This window comes from Diceros bicornis, chromosome 22 (assembly GCF_020826845.1).
Source record: "Diceros bicornis minor isolate mBicDic1 chromosome 22, mDicBic1.mat.cur, whole genome shotgun sequence".
NCBI lineage: Eukaryota > Metazoa > Chordata > Mammalia > Perissodactyla > Rhinocerotidae > Diceros > Diceros bicornis.
In genome coordinates, this window is record NC_080761.1 from 49,675,783 (window position 1) to 49,689,094 (window position 13,312).

Here is a 13,312-nt window from a genome sequence, read left to right on the forward strand (position 1 = left end):
ACTACGTATATCAGTTTCACAGTTCAAATTACTGAATGTGCTGTTACCAGAAGATTCCAGAATTGCAAGCAAATTGTCAAGTGTCAAAATGAAATCTACTGAAAAATAAAAAATGCAATTTCTCCGTTTACTATATAGAGATTATCAAAGATCTAAATGCCTTACCTTTTATGGCATAGCCATGGATACAACATCGTTCTCCTGAAAAAGGAGATAAGACTTCAGAAACAATGGCAAGTTTTGTGCAGAAGCTCTTATACTGAATTAGGAGTTAATAAGAAAAAAATGTACTCCTTTTGGTGGATATAAACAAATACAAATTTTGGTGGATGTTTATCTAAGGTACAGACGATGTTTATTCAAAGGTGAAGCAAAATCTGAATGATTTTATGGAAGGTGCTGGCTGTTCTGCCTGTGTTCTGCATTATACTCCTGAAACAGTATTTGATATCCTTCCTACTGACACTGAACTAATCGTGATGAAACTGTTCGCTTCCTTCATTTATACTGTTCGAACCGAGTAAAGAATTTTTGTGATTTTGTTTACATTCAGTATTCTTCAATTCTCACATTCAAAAACCTGTTGTCCCTCTTTAACAAATGCAGTTGAGAACAGCTCAATTTATTTGAAGCACAGAAATCATACTTTAATTCTGAAAAGGCCCCAAATTCTTGTTAACATTTTTAATAATCCATTGAGTGAAGCCTACTTATTTCTTGCTCATAGTTCTCAATATCTCTTCAGCAAATTGAAAGAAAATCAGAGTTATTAAAGTACTCTGTTGCTTAAAAAAAATGGAATGTCTTAAAGAAAGAACTGACAAAAAATTTATCCCTTTAAATTTCAAGGCTGTTATTAAAATGAACACTATTATTTATGAACAGGAAAATAAATTCCAGTGCAAAATAAATAATTATTGTGGTTGTTGCCATGATTTTTTCTGTGGAATAGATCTCATCTCCTGAACAATTCAATTTTTACATCATGTTATTAAATAATCACCAGGCTGAGAACATGTAGAATCACCCTTTGCAGTATTGAAGAGGAAGGAAATAAAAACTCATGACACTGCTATTTTTTTTGCTACTGGACAATAAAAGCCATTGACCACTAGATACAGAGGAATACTGAAAAATGGGAAAGCAAGTTATGACATAAAGATGGTATCAAATTTGAAGAATAATTCTCAGAGTTGTTAATTTTATGCCAATATATATTCAGTATACTGGCTCATAATGCTAATGTTGAGCATGTTTTCTCATTAATGAATGTTCAATGGACAAAATAACTAAATAAGTTGTATGTGATCACTGTAGAGCTCTGTTACAATATAAATGGAACATAGATTGTAATTGCAAGAAATTTTATAAGCAAATTCTGCAAAACATGGAACTGTTAAGGAGAACCAGATCTCATGAAAATATAATTAAGAAAAGAGGTATGTAATTTATTTATTTCTAATTTATTTCAGATGAACAACAAATTGTGTTTTTAGCATAAGTATGCACCACACAACATTTTTTTCTATGTATATATCCATAGGCAATTAGAAATAATTCTAATTTAACTGAGCATCCTACATTCTATTTGCTAAATCCAGCAACCCTAGCTAGCTAGGGAGCATGACCAGCATGGAAACATTTTAATGTTTTTTCTTGGATTGGGGTTTCATAGACTGAGAGTAAGGTATAATTCAAATTCCAGGACTCCATGAGAGGAGGGCAACGGATACTATATTAGGGAAGCTCATTCATATTAAAAATATTAATTTTTTCCACCAAGTTCCAACAGAGATGGACTGCCTTTTTTGTTGGTTCACTTGGCAAGAATTCCTCCTTTCAGTTCAAGATTGTCATTTTTGAGTACCTGACTTAATGTGTGCGTGAGGGAGAGGAGGGGTCTCAGCTTCAGTTCACACGCTTGTCAAATCCTATTCCACAGTGGGGCTGATAACCAGTGAAGCTCGAAGTTTCTGGGTCAGGCACACTTCCTGGGCAGCTTTGGCTTCTGAGTGAACTGAAAAGTAGATATTGTTTATTCCTTTTACAAAGCAGAAAACTGAGACATTGAAAAGTTAGTATCTATTTAGTGGGACACACAAACAAAGGAACCAGGGCTGGATAACCCTGCTGGATTGTGAGGAAACATTTGAATATAACTGACAGAAAATGCAATCAAACTTAAACAAATGAGGGAGACATCAACACATGTGATTGAAAAGTCTGGGTGGGGAGCTTCAAACCTCAGGGTTCATGCAAAGACTCAATAAACGTAATCAGGATTCAGGTCCTCTCCAGTTCTGAGCTCTCTATTTTCTGTGCTGGGTTCATTTTCAGGCCTTGTGTCATAGCAAGATGGCTGTCAGCAAGGTCAGTGCTATATTTTCCCAGGTTGAATGCAGCGCAAAACACGGTGCCTCTCTCAGGACAGCCCCTGCAAAGTCTCATTGAGCCTTATTGGCTTCACTTGGACCACACGTCCATTCCTGCACCAATCCCTGTGGCCAGAAGAATGAGTGCTCTTCTTACACAGGCCTGAGTCACAGACCCACCTTTGGAGTAGAAGCATGGGAGAAAACACATGTCCACAGGCACGTGGAATAAGATAGAAAAATATGAGTTGTTTCTCCAAAAGAGAGCTGAATGAATACTGGATTTCAAAAACAAAGTGGATATCTACCACAGCCCTCTCTCAATGCCCCAATCCTATCTATTGGCCCTGGACCACTCATCCACTCATAACACACCACGTGATCTAACAGAACTATGCTCTGTTAAGGTGATAATTGAATCTTCCACTCACATATCATCTTTGCTATCTTGTGTGGAGTTTGACTTGCTTAGAGGGACAACTATCCACAGTTATTAACAAATACTAATTATATTCCCTGCTTCCGACATGATCTCTCTTTCTTCTATTAGACTGCATGATTCCTCAGAAGATCAAGAATTCAGTTAATTCTGAAGCTACATTGTGCAGTAATTAGATGTTTTTATATTTTCTAGCCAAGAATAAGAAGGATAGTAAAGCTATTATTAATTAAGCACCTACTATGTGCTGGCTCAGAAGTGCTTCATACACATCATTACTAATCCCCACTGCAGCCTCACAGAGAAGGTCCTATTATCCCTATTTGGCAAATGAGGACATTCTGCTCATGCATAGTAGATACTTTCTGATGCTTCTTCCCAGGTCATCATGACATTGTTAATTGCCCCTCTCAATCCCTTTGGGTGGTCCTGCTCTGCCCTCCATCTATTTTACAAAATAGAACAAATTGGTCTGTAGAGAGATAGAAGAATGAAACAGATGAACCACAGTAGTTGCCTGTATTTCTAAATTTCTAGTGTCTTCATTTCCTCACAAGAGGTCTGACTATTGCTATCAGGTTCCATAAGACAGCATTTGTCTTTACAACTTCTCTTATAAGTCAAGCCCCCAAAGAAATGTGTATCTTTTAATCAAAAATTAAAATTCACTTGCTCAAGGTCCTATGACCAGGAAGTAGTTGGGTCAGGATTTAAACCCAGTTCTCTGACTCCAAAGCCAGTGTTATAGCGTTACAATGAGTTTTCACTTCATTGTGCAACAACTCAAATTCCTAAAACTGACATATTTAATCTCAATGAACACTGTGTGTTTTTATAATAAAATGAAAAAGTTAACCAGCAGCTAACATAATTTTCAAATTTCTAGGGAGAAGCTTAAATTTTAGGAAACAACGAATCAGCATGGACACCCTGTTTAAATGTCAATTATCATGACTGCTGTTAACAATGAACTCCAAAACTTCACTGTTAAAAAATAGGTGATAAAATCAATATGGTGGATATTTCAAATTAGAAAGCACAAAAATACCGATGTTATAGGATTTCAACAATGATATCTGTAGTTAGCAGTGAAAGTGTGTTTGTGAGTGTGTATTCAGTGATATCAATTTCATAGTCTAAACTACAGATTTATTTAAAAGAAACACATATTGAAAAGACATTTAAGGTGCTCTCTAGATAAGAGCGCACTTTTATTTTCTGTTCTCTTGCTAAGTAATGAGCTATTTATAATTAACCAACTCATATTTAACATAATTCACTGAAGTATGTAGCTTAGATTTTATTTTGCCAAAATTATCATCAATCGTGGTTCATTGCCATTAAATCTTCCCATGTGGTTCAGAGTTTCTTTCTTTCTTTAATCCTCCACTAAGTCAAACTGCTTGCAAATACATTTTACAGCAAATCCATACTAAGGGAATGACTACTTGTTCTTTTCATTTGTGCTTAAGCTTGTGCTATTTTGGAGCTGCTATTTCAGAGTAATGGCTATACTTTCTCAGTTTTGATAAAGCGAGGACTTGTCGACAAAGAAGGGAAGAACAGAGTATAAGGTGCACTATTTCACAACTGCATAATTACACTAACCAAGGTTTAAGTTAATGAATTTCTTAAATGGCTTTGGAAGACAGGTCACAATATGAAAAGTATGGTTGGGAAGAAATAGGGGTTATCTAGTCTGTCAGCGCTCCATCTCAACTACTCCAGAAAGATAGTTTTAAATCCTATTTTCAAAACTGTCAGAAAAAAAAATTCCAAGTTAAAATCTGTGTGAAATAATAATCCCACAAATGATTCTATTACTGATTTTTCATGTGTGAAATGGCACTGGAGATGTGGTTTATAAATTTGAAATGACGTTTGAACCAGTTATTTTCTTTAAAATGTATAGTTTCATTTGAAGAGGCCCTATTAACTAATTCTATGTGTAAATTCACAGAGTCATTGCCTGAAAACCTGCTTAACCCCATCACCATCAGAAGGGGTATCCGTAAGCATCCATAGTCAATATTGGTTCTAGGAAATCAGTTACTCCACTGTTATCTACCAATACTCGTTTGGCTTCAGGCTCCCTGTTTATCAGTTAAACAGGTGAGGAAAACTCTCACTCGATGACATAGGAAAGTAGAGAAAAACTGTGGGAAGTTAAGTGGATGCCACTCAATATTAAAGAGATTGACCAATTCTGAGGAAGAAATACAGAATATCACACTTCACAGTTTTCCTGTAGTATATATTGACCTCAGTCTTTTCACTCTAGTGTGCATCTTTCCTTCATCCTATCTCCATATTGTGGGTGTTTTTCTGCATAGATTTACTAAATAAATTGCTTTACTAAGATAATGTTCTCCTCTTCCCATCCCTGCAAATGTTTTTGTCTGGACACAAAGAGAACTTTTTCTAGCCTAGTCATTCTATCAATTTTTAAAATGTAATTAATTTCTCAGGGTTAGGGGAATCAGTTTCAGTCTGTAGTCTTGCTCTCTAGTCTTACACTTGGTAACGTTTGCAGCACTTGTCACACTGCAACAGCAATGGTGGGTATTCAACACTTGCTTGTTGGTTATGATAAATAAAACAAACAGCATTTCTCTTTAGGGAAACAAGCATTACTCAATGTATTATGAAAATGAGTGATATGTAGTTGACTATAATAACTTCATCTATGGACTATCTTTCAAGGACCCAGAGACTGAAGCAGAAACTAAGGAAGCAGGATCACATAGGGGAACCTTAAATAGAGTTGTAGTGTGATATTTGCATGTGCATGTGCTGTGTGTTTGCACAAATTCTTGTAACCAGCTAATAGCTAATGGTGAACTATGATATTTACAGGAATTTGGACTGCTAAACATAAAGATATTAGCTAAAATGGGATACTTGCGCATAAAGTGCCGGCAGAGTGCTTTAAAAAAAAGAGAGAAGGATTTTATATATCTTTTGTTTACATATCATCATGTATTCATTTGCATTGCATACAGTGAATACCTATAAAACTAAAACTAAAATTTTCCATTCTATACATAGCTCAAAGAACCCAAAGGTTAATGATACTTTTAAATGTGTTACCATGACTTTTGGTGAGGTCCTAAAGATAGCATATACTTGAGGGGGAAGGATGTTACAATGGCATCTTATTGAGCAACGAATTTGGCTATTTCTTTTTTCATACCTGATCAATGGTACAGAGGTTTATATCAAAATACTGGGCTGGATTCTTTGTATAGTGAAAGAGAATACTCAAGTCACTGTCTTGGTCACAGGGTCCCAAGGAGTATAATCAAGTGACTTAGTCTGTTTAATAAAACTGGCTAAAAATATTTGATCTGATCATAAAAATTATTCCATTTTTTAACTATGAGATGCAATAAAGCTTCACTTTTTGCCAAATAATAAGCCAGTGTTTTACTTGGATAGTTCTTTAGAAATATAAATATTGACTTTTTCCCTTAGTGATATCATAAGAAAAATCAATTCCTATTAGAATACATTCTATAACAGAATCATGAGCCAGCCTACAACGCATTTCATCTAGTTGTTAAATAGATTATTTTAAATGTTCATTGCAGGCTTTAGTGCTGGATAATAAACAAAGAAATCCAACTATATTTTTGTGCTATATATGAGATCAGGGCTATAAAATTAATTCATTAGGAATACATGGTATCGATGCTTTTGGTATAAAACTATCATTTTCCTTGATGAACACATAAAATATATCTATTGCCTTTTATATTCATATGTATAGTGTCATAGCATTGTCTCAACAACCCAATAATTACAACTTCCAAACATAACAATTAAACTCTGTTCTTTCCAGGACAGATAAGACCAAGAAGTAGGGGACTGAGCATGTCTGTCCTACCCAATCACCTGGGAAACCAGCTGGGCTCTGGTATGGATCACTTGTGCCCCTCAGCCACATTTACCCGTTTTATAGTTCTCAAAGTGACAAAAATGACCATCTACACTAGCATGATGCAAAGGTATCTGTAAATGCTTCACAATCAGTAAGTGATGGTAACACTTTGATATATAAAAATATGAGACAAAGATGTTTGATGTCCACATAGAGTTGAACTTACAGTAGGGCGGCTGATATAAGATAGGCAAAATTCCCTGGTATTGCTGTGAATAGCAGCCCCTGGAGGTGTAGAAGGTCATGTCTGCTGACAAATTTAATTTTTAAGCAAAGGGTAGAGCATCCACTGGCTTTGGTAAGTACAGCTTAATGAAGAAAATGGCTGGAAAAAAAGGTTAGAAATCCTTTGGTACAGCAGTTTGAGAGTTGCAAATTCAGATGCATTTCCTGGAATGAACTTTGTTAACTGGGAAAGCAATCAGAAAGTGCGAGTCAAGGAAGGAGCCATTAACAGAGCTAACAGTCAGTCAAAGCTTACATCTTAGTGACCCTAATGTCATCATGAAAACAAAACTCCTAACTGGACATGTGTGGTCTCTGCAAGAATCAGACCAAAAATTAATCAAGACCATAAATGGCTTGCATTTTACACAAAGCTATGCATCAAAAGCAATGCTAGTGGGCAGGCCCCATGGCCTAGTGGTTAAATTCAGCATGCTCTTCTTTGGTGGTCCAAGTTCAGTTCCTGGGCGTGGACCTACATCACTCATCAGTGGCCATGCCGTGACGGCAACCCACATACAAAATAGAGCAAGATTGACACAGATGTTAGCTCAGGGTGAATCTTCCTCAAGGGAAAAAAAAAAAAGGCAATACTAGTAACAGCATTTTAGGAGTACAAAGCTCTTTTGGTTACACATCATCACCAATATGAGATGCAGCTATTTATCAAGAAGCTCCAATTCAAAACCACATAGTGGAAGGACTTTTGCCAAAGCAATGAGATACTGCACAGTCATAGAAGCACAGATTCCAAAGCTAGTTTGTTGGGCTTGATAATTATAAAACTATTTTGGATTTTGTAACAGCCTCTCAGGAATGAACAGATAGGTGGCTTACAGGCATCTATGATGACCAACACTTTCAGAATCCCTCTGGGAATTATCACATTTAACTCCAAAGGGAACTCCCCAAAAGAAGCTTAAAAAGTTGGTAAACATCACAAAAAAATATTGCAAACAAAAGTTCTTACATGCAGCTCACACCCATTCATGCTTTTCCTTCTGAGAACTAAAATATCCTGGCTCCAAGTGTTCTCACTCAGGAAAAGAGAACTCAGGTGGACTTATACATCAATAAGGGAATGTATCCACTTGTGTAAAAGAACTAATTCACTATGTCAAAAAAATAGTAAAGTAATAATCTGGCTTGTTTTAAAAGATGATTTCTACACTCACTGGAAAATAGAAAGTGTCCAGAAGCCTGCCAGGAGCACAGAGGAGAGTCTGGGCAGTAGGGAGGACAGCTCAGGTGGTCTGCTTACCAGCTCAGTGGCGGCAATTAGCCTGGCGGCCAGGGGCGTGATGTAGATACAAGCCACTCCAGTACTCACCCTCTTCCAAGCCTGTAGCCTCCAGGAGTGCATAATTAAATTCTTGGACATCCTAGACTTCATTCAGCAAAATATTCAGTCTCTCTTCATAAATCTAGGACTTAGGGAATTCTACCTTGGGCTGTTTCTTCACAGTGGTGTAGACGATAGAGCTATAGAAAACCCAGCAATCTTGAGCCCTGATCCTAAAAGGATCAAGAGCAGAACTTGTCCCCAATAACTTCCTTGATGAACAAGACCCTTCATTTAAAGCTCAGGGACAGCTTGTCAAACAGTTAAGTTTTGCAACAAATTGTTGTCAGATATGATGGTATATGAATAGTTGTTGCTATGTCTGTTATACAGAAACCGCACAGCTGGCTTCTTTGAAGTTGGTATACGTTTTCCTTCTTCCTTGGAAGAGGTGAGAACAGAATCTTTGCAGCAAGGCTCATAAATGCCTTTGTTTTATCTGCCTGCCTGGTCCTTGTCCGCCAGGTCCTGAACCTTGGCCTCTCCCAACAGCTCATTAATCTCCTCGTGGTTCTGGGGCAATGAGACTGCTCCGTCATGAAAGGTAGTTGAGTATCCTACCTAAGTGATTCCTAGATTGTTTATTTACAGTATAGAACACATTTCTTATAGTGTTGAAGTCTACTCTAATACTGAACAGTATTAGCACAAACAGCACAAAAACATATCCATCCATGAATTCATGAGTACTAAATAATTAGGTAATTGGTGTCATAAATGCTTTGTATTGTGTAAAAATTCTTGGTGACTTGTTAAATAGGTGTTTGAAAATGTTTTAATCAGATTGGAAAAAAAATGGTTGGTGTTTTTGTGTGAATGGGGAATAAGTTATGTTTTTTATAATATTTTAAATAATGAAAAATCCAACATGTTTTCAGAAGTAAATTAGATTTGGGTAATAAAGGAAACCTATTGTTTAAGCAGTTTTCTCTTCTGTAAAGAACTTTAATAATATTTTCCCTTTTTATCTGACAGGCCACAACTAGACGGATTTGTTTATTGTTTATTCTATAATTAGTGCCAAGAGCATTTGAGTTAATAAATTATGAAAGTCATATTTAACTGGACCATTAGCATAAGACCAAGTGATTTACAGAAATGCTTCTTTCTCTAGGAATAATTTCAACAATTAAGCACAGGATTAGCTCTGAGGTTCCTGTTAGCCAAGGTAATGAGGGAAACAACATGTGTTATATAATTTTCACTGTCTGGTGAATTGAAGGATATCAGTACTGGGTTGGAGCAAATTAATTTCCAGACATTGTCCTCATTTACAATAAATTAAATTAATACAAAATGCTTTTGAAAATGGCAAAATGTTATACAACTATGAAGTCTCCTTAGATTCTACTATGAAGAGCTACCCCAATTCCACATACCATTGCTGTTTAAAAAAATGATCATTCAGTAAGAAGAATAGCATTGATATCCAGTTTTCCGAGGAAACTCTATGGAATGAAGAATCAGCTTATAGTTAAAAGGAGATGAATTTCAGTAAAATAGATTTCTTCAAAATACATTATAACAGAAATAATGCCTTAAGGGGCTTTTTCTCTGTTTGCTGCGTTTTTCTGCAGTAATGAGGACAGAGTCAGCGAGGTACGAGGTTATTTTTGATTCCGCATTTTGAGATGGTAATATTGCATTCAAAACAAGTTATCATTTCCATTGTTTCGTTGTTATATGCCTATATCAGTGAATCTACAACATTCAGTAAAGACACAATGCTGTTCTCCTTAGACACTAAAGAAAGCAGTGTGTTTGTGATATGGAAACTGTCATAGTGCTGTTACAATAAGCAGCAGCCATCGCCTCTTCAGTCACGCGGATGTCGCTGAACCGTGGTAAAACCCTTTAGGAGGAAGGCTAGTCGGAATTACCAAATAGAGTCGTGCAAATCGTGTTTCCTGAGAAACGAAACTTGATTCCATTTAAGAATATACAGTAGGTCAAAGTGGGCTCCAAAACAAGGGACTGTCTAGTGTGGTTCTCTAGGGAAGCGGGTTTAATGACCTAAATAATAAGTGGTAACTAGCATACTAGCTATTTGTCGATAAATACATGCTTTTGAAGTGTTTAAGGGCACTAGAGCAGCCTGTTCACTTAACTAGTTTAAAGAGTGCCACCCAAAGTCTTGTTGAGACCGCTAATTTACACTCTGTGCGTAAAAAGGGAGACTTTTGTATATAAAGATAACCTGATCTTAGGCCACACCTTTCACACAGTGAATCTCAAATCCATGGATTACATAATGGAAATAGCAAGAAAATTTAAAAGAATGAAAAATAAAGATGAATAATTTTGGCTCCAAAGTAGAACATGTTTGTTCTCTGCAAACAGATCCCTTGGCACGTGTTGAGTGCTGTGGAAAAGGAAATTACATACAGTATTCTCCATGACACCCCTAGTAGGGCATTTTTGAGGACATTTTATTTACACAGGCATGGCAACACCTGGAGGGGCACACAGTTTTGTGTTTTTTCCTACTGTATTGAACTGCATGCTTTGTAGCAGATCTCAGAGAGCTGGTGGAGTGGAAAGCCAAGATTTGCTGTAGAATCGTGTTTTATGACAACATATTGTGACAAGATAGCCGAGGAGACATTGCCAAGTGTGTACCACATGATCAAAGTCTTCATATTTAAGCTTTCTCCCAGAAGAGAAAGATTTCTCAGCACAATCAGCAGCCAGGTGCCCACAAATCCTGAGATGCTAGAAATTCTGACCAAGTTTATTGACTTCTGTGGCCTCCTGTTGAAAAATGCTTTGATTACCATTAATGGCTTGATGATGGAGGACTGGAGGAGGGGAGAGTGTCAGGGTGAATAGGGCTTGATGTGTTTGCTCTCCAATCAGTGTCACTCAATCAGAGCGTGCAGCACAATTAGCATCTTATTTTGTTGTTTGCTTTCTTCTCTTTTTGTACTGCATAATTTGGTGCTTTATTATACCATCTCATGTTCTTTAGCTGTTTCACGTAGCACTCATTTATTTGTAAGTCACTTCTTAGAAAAACTCTGAAAGAGAAAACTCCAGCTGAGAAAGAGGAAGAATCTATGGAAAACCCAAGTCTTCACTGATGGCTACACATTCCAACTTTACACATAAATCTATTAAATCTGCTTTGTCTATCTATAACAAGTCAGAAGCGGCAAAATGGAAGACCCTAGAATGTGTGGTTAGCTTAGCCTTAGCTAAGGCTAGTGGAAAAAGGCATACTGAGAGTAGCAAAGAATAGCAGCTGACAGAACAGGAAGAGACAAATAAGCTATAAAACTCAGGTGGAAGAACTTTAGAGGCATAATATTTTTCTCAGGTGGCATTCTCAAGGAACAGATTCTAAAGTTAGGATTCAAATGCGAGTATCTTATTAAGGAAGATTTCCCTGGAGAAATGAGCAAGGGCGTGAGGAAGCAAAAGAATAAGAAACCAAGCAAAGATGTGGTTTCAGGTCAAATTCCAGCCTCAGCCTTACCCTGTATGAAGCAATGTGGAATATACTGCACCTCAGTATATCATGCTATCTCAAGGCAAGGAGCCTCAGCTTTTGTGTTCCCTTGTTGGTCATTCATTGGCATAGGACCACAGTGGGGAGGGGGGCATGAAAGGGATGTATCCTTTATTCCAAGAGTCCGAGAAAGAAAGTCACATGTGTAAACCACTCAGTACAGCACACAGGAGCAGAAGAGTGGGCTCACAGCCCCAGTGAAAGGGATTTAAGGGGCTCTGGTTAGGCAACCTACTAAATCCATCTCTGCACACCTGGGGCATTTAATGCCCCTAGCAATCACTGAGGTCAAGAATTGTTCCCTATTCAGTATCAAAAACAGAGGTCTATGCGCAATAAAATTGTTTAGGTTCATAATGAGGAGCCTGAGTTAATTTAACTCAATAAAGGCTCATCCCTACTTTTGGTGTCAAAATAACAAAGTGGGTACAGTGGAAAGACCATAGGATTGAGGAATTATAGGTTCTAATCCTGTCTTTGCTGCCTTTGGATACCTGTATAATCTGAGTGTGTGTCCTCAGCTCGCTTTGTTGATATGAATCATTTCTTTATACCCAAATTCAATCAACTCCATACATCTTCCTCAAAAACCCCACAAGGAAATGTCAAAAATGACAGTATCTGAAAGACTCAGAGTCTGACAAACAGGAAATACTAAATAAATGTTAGCTAAAAACAAAAAGATAAATGGATTTAGCTGATATTACGTTGGCTGTAATGGCAAGGACCCTGGAGGGGTAAAGACCCACTTCTCAAGAGCCTAACGTATTTTCAGACACTATGATGGTTTCCTTACATTTCTGAGATTATCCAGAAATATATCAAGTTGCACCCTTATAGTCAGTTTTTTCCTAATAACTTAACTATGTATACATTAAAGTGAGTGAGTGTTTTTTCAATTGCCTGTACATTTAAAATGTGTCAGTACTTAGAGGTTACAATTTTCCAGAGAAGAGTAAATAAATCCAGTAAAGGAATATTTATAAACATTTTAGTTTTTAGTTTATGGGGTTTTTTTGGGGGGAGGGGTCTAGGAAGTTGTGAGAAAAGAAATCTTCCTTTTCTAATGTACTTGTCAGTATTTTCAGAAAGATCCATGTTTAGATTTTTGAAGGCAATCCTGTATCTGCATACAGACGGCTGAAATGACAATTTTAAAACAACAAACCCTAATCCCTAGTGACTGTACATCTGTGTCATAAAACAATCACATAAACTGGCATGATTAAAAGGTTTGCTGATCAGAGCTCTACAGCTGAGAGCCAAATAAGGCAAAGTGTGATCTAGTTTTCTGCTTCAGAAATGCAAATAAAGACTGGGACACAGACCATAGAAAGCACTTATTCTTAACACAATTTAGGTCCAGCACAATTTTGCATGAAGAAAATGTCCAGTAACAAACAATTCCTTTGAAAACAAAGCTAGACACTGGAGTTTTCTGGCCTACACCATTAAGCCAAAGTTTCCAATTTTACAAACGTGTGTA

The 13,312-nt window shown here is 36.9% G+C and overlaps 1 pseudogene; it reads right to left on the minus strand.

Moving 5' to 3' along the window:
* Positions 1–2,463: 2,463 nt before the first annotated feature.
* On the minus strand, positions 2,464–8,994 carry LOC131420262 (BTB/POZ domain-containing adapter for CUL3-mediated RhoA degradation protein 3-like; annotated as a pseudogene).
* Positions 8,995–13,312: the final 4,318 nt, after the last annotated feature.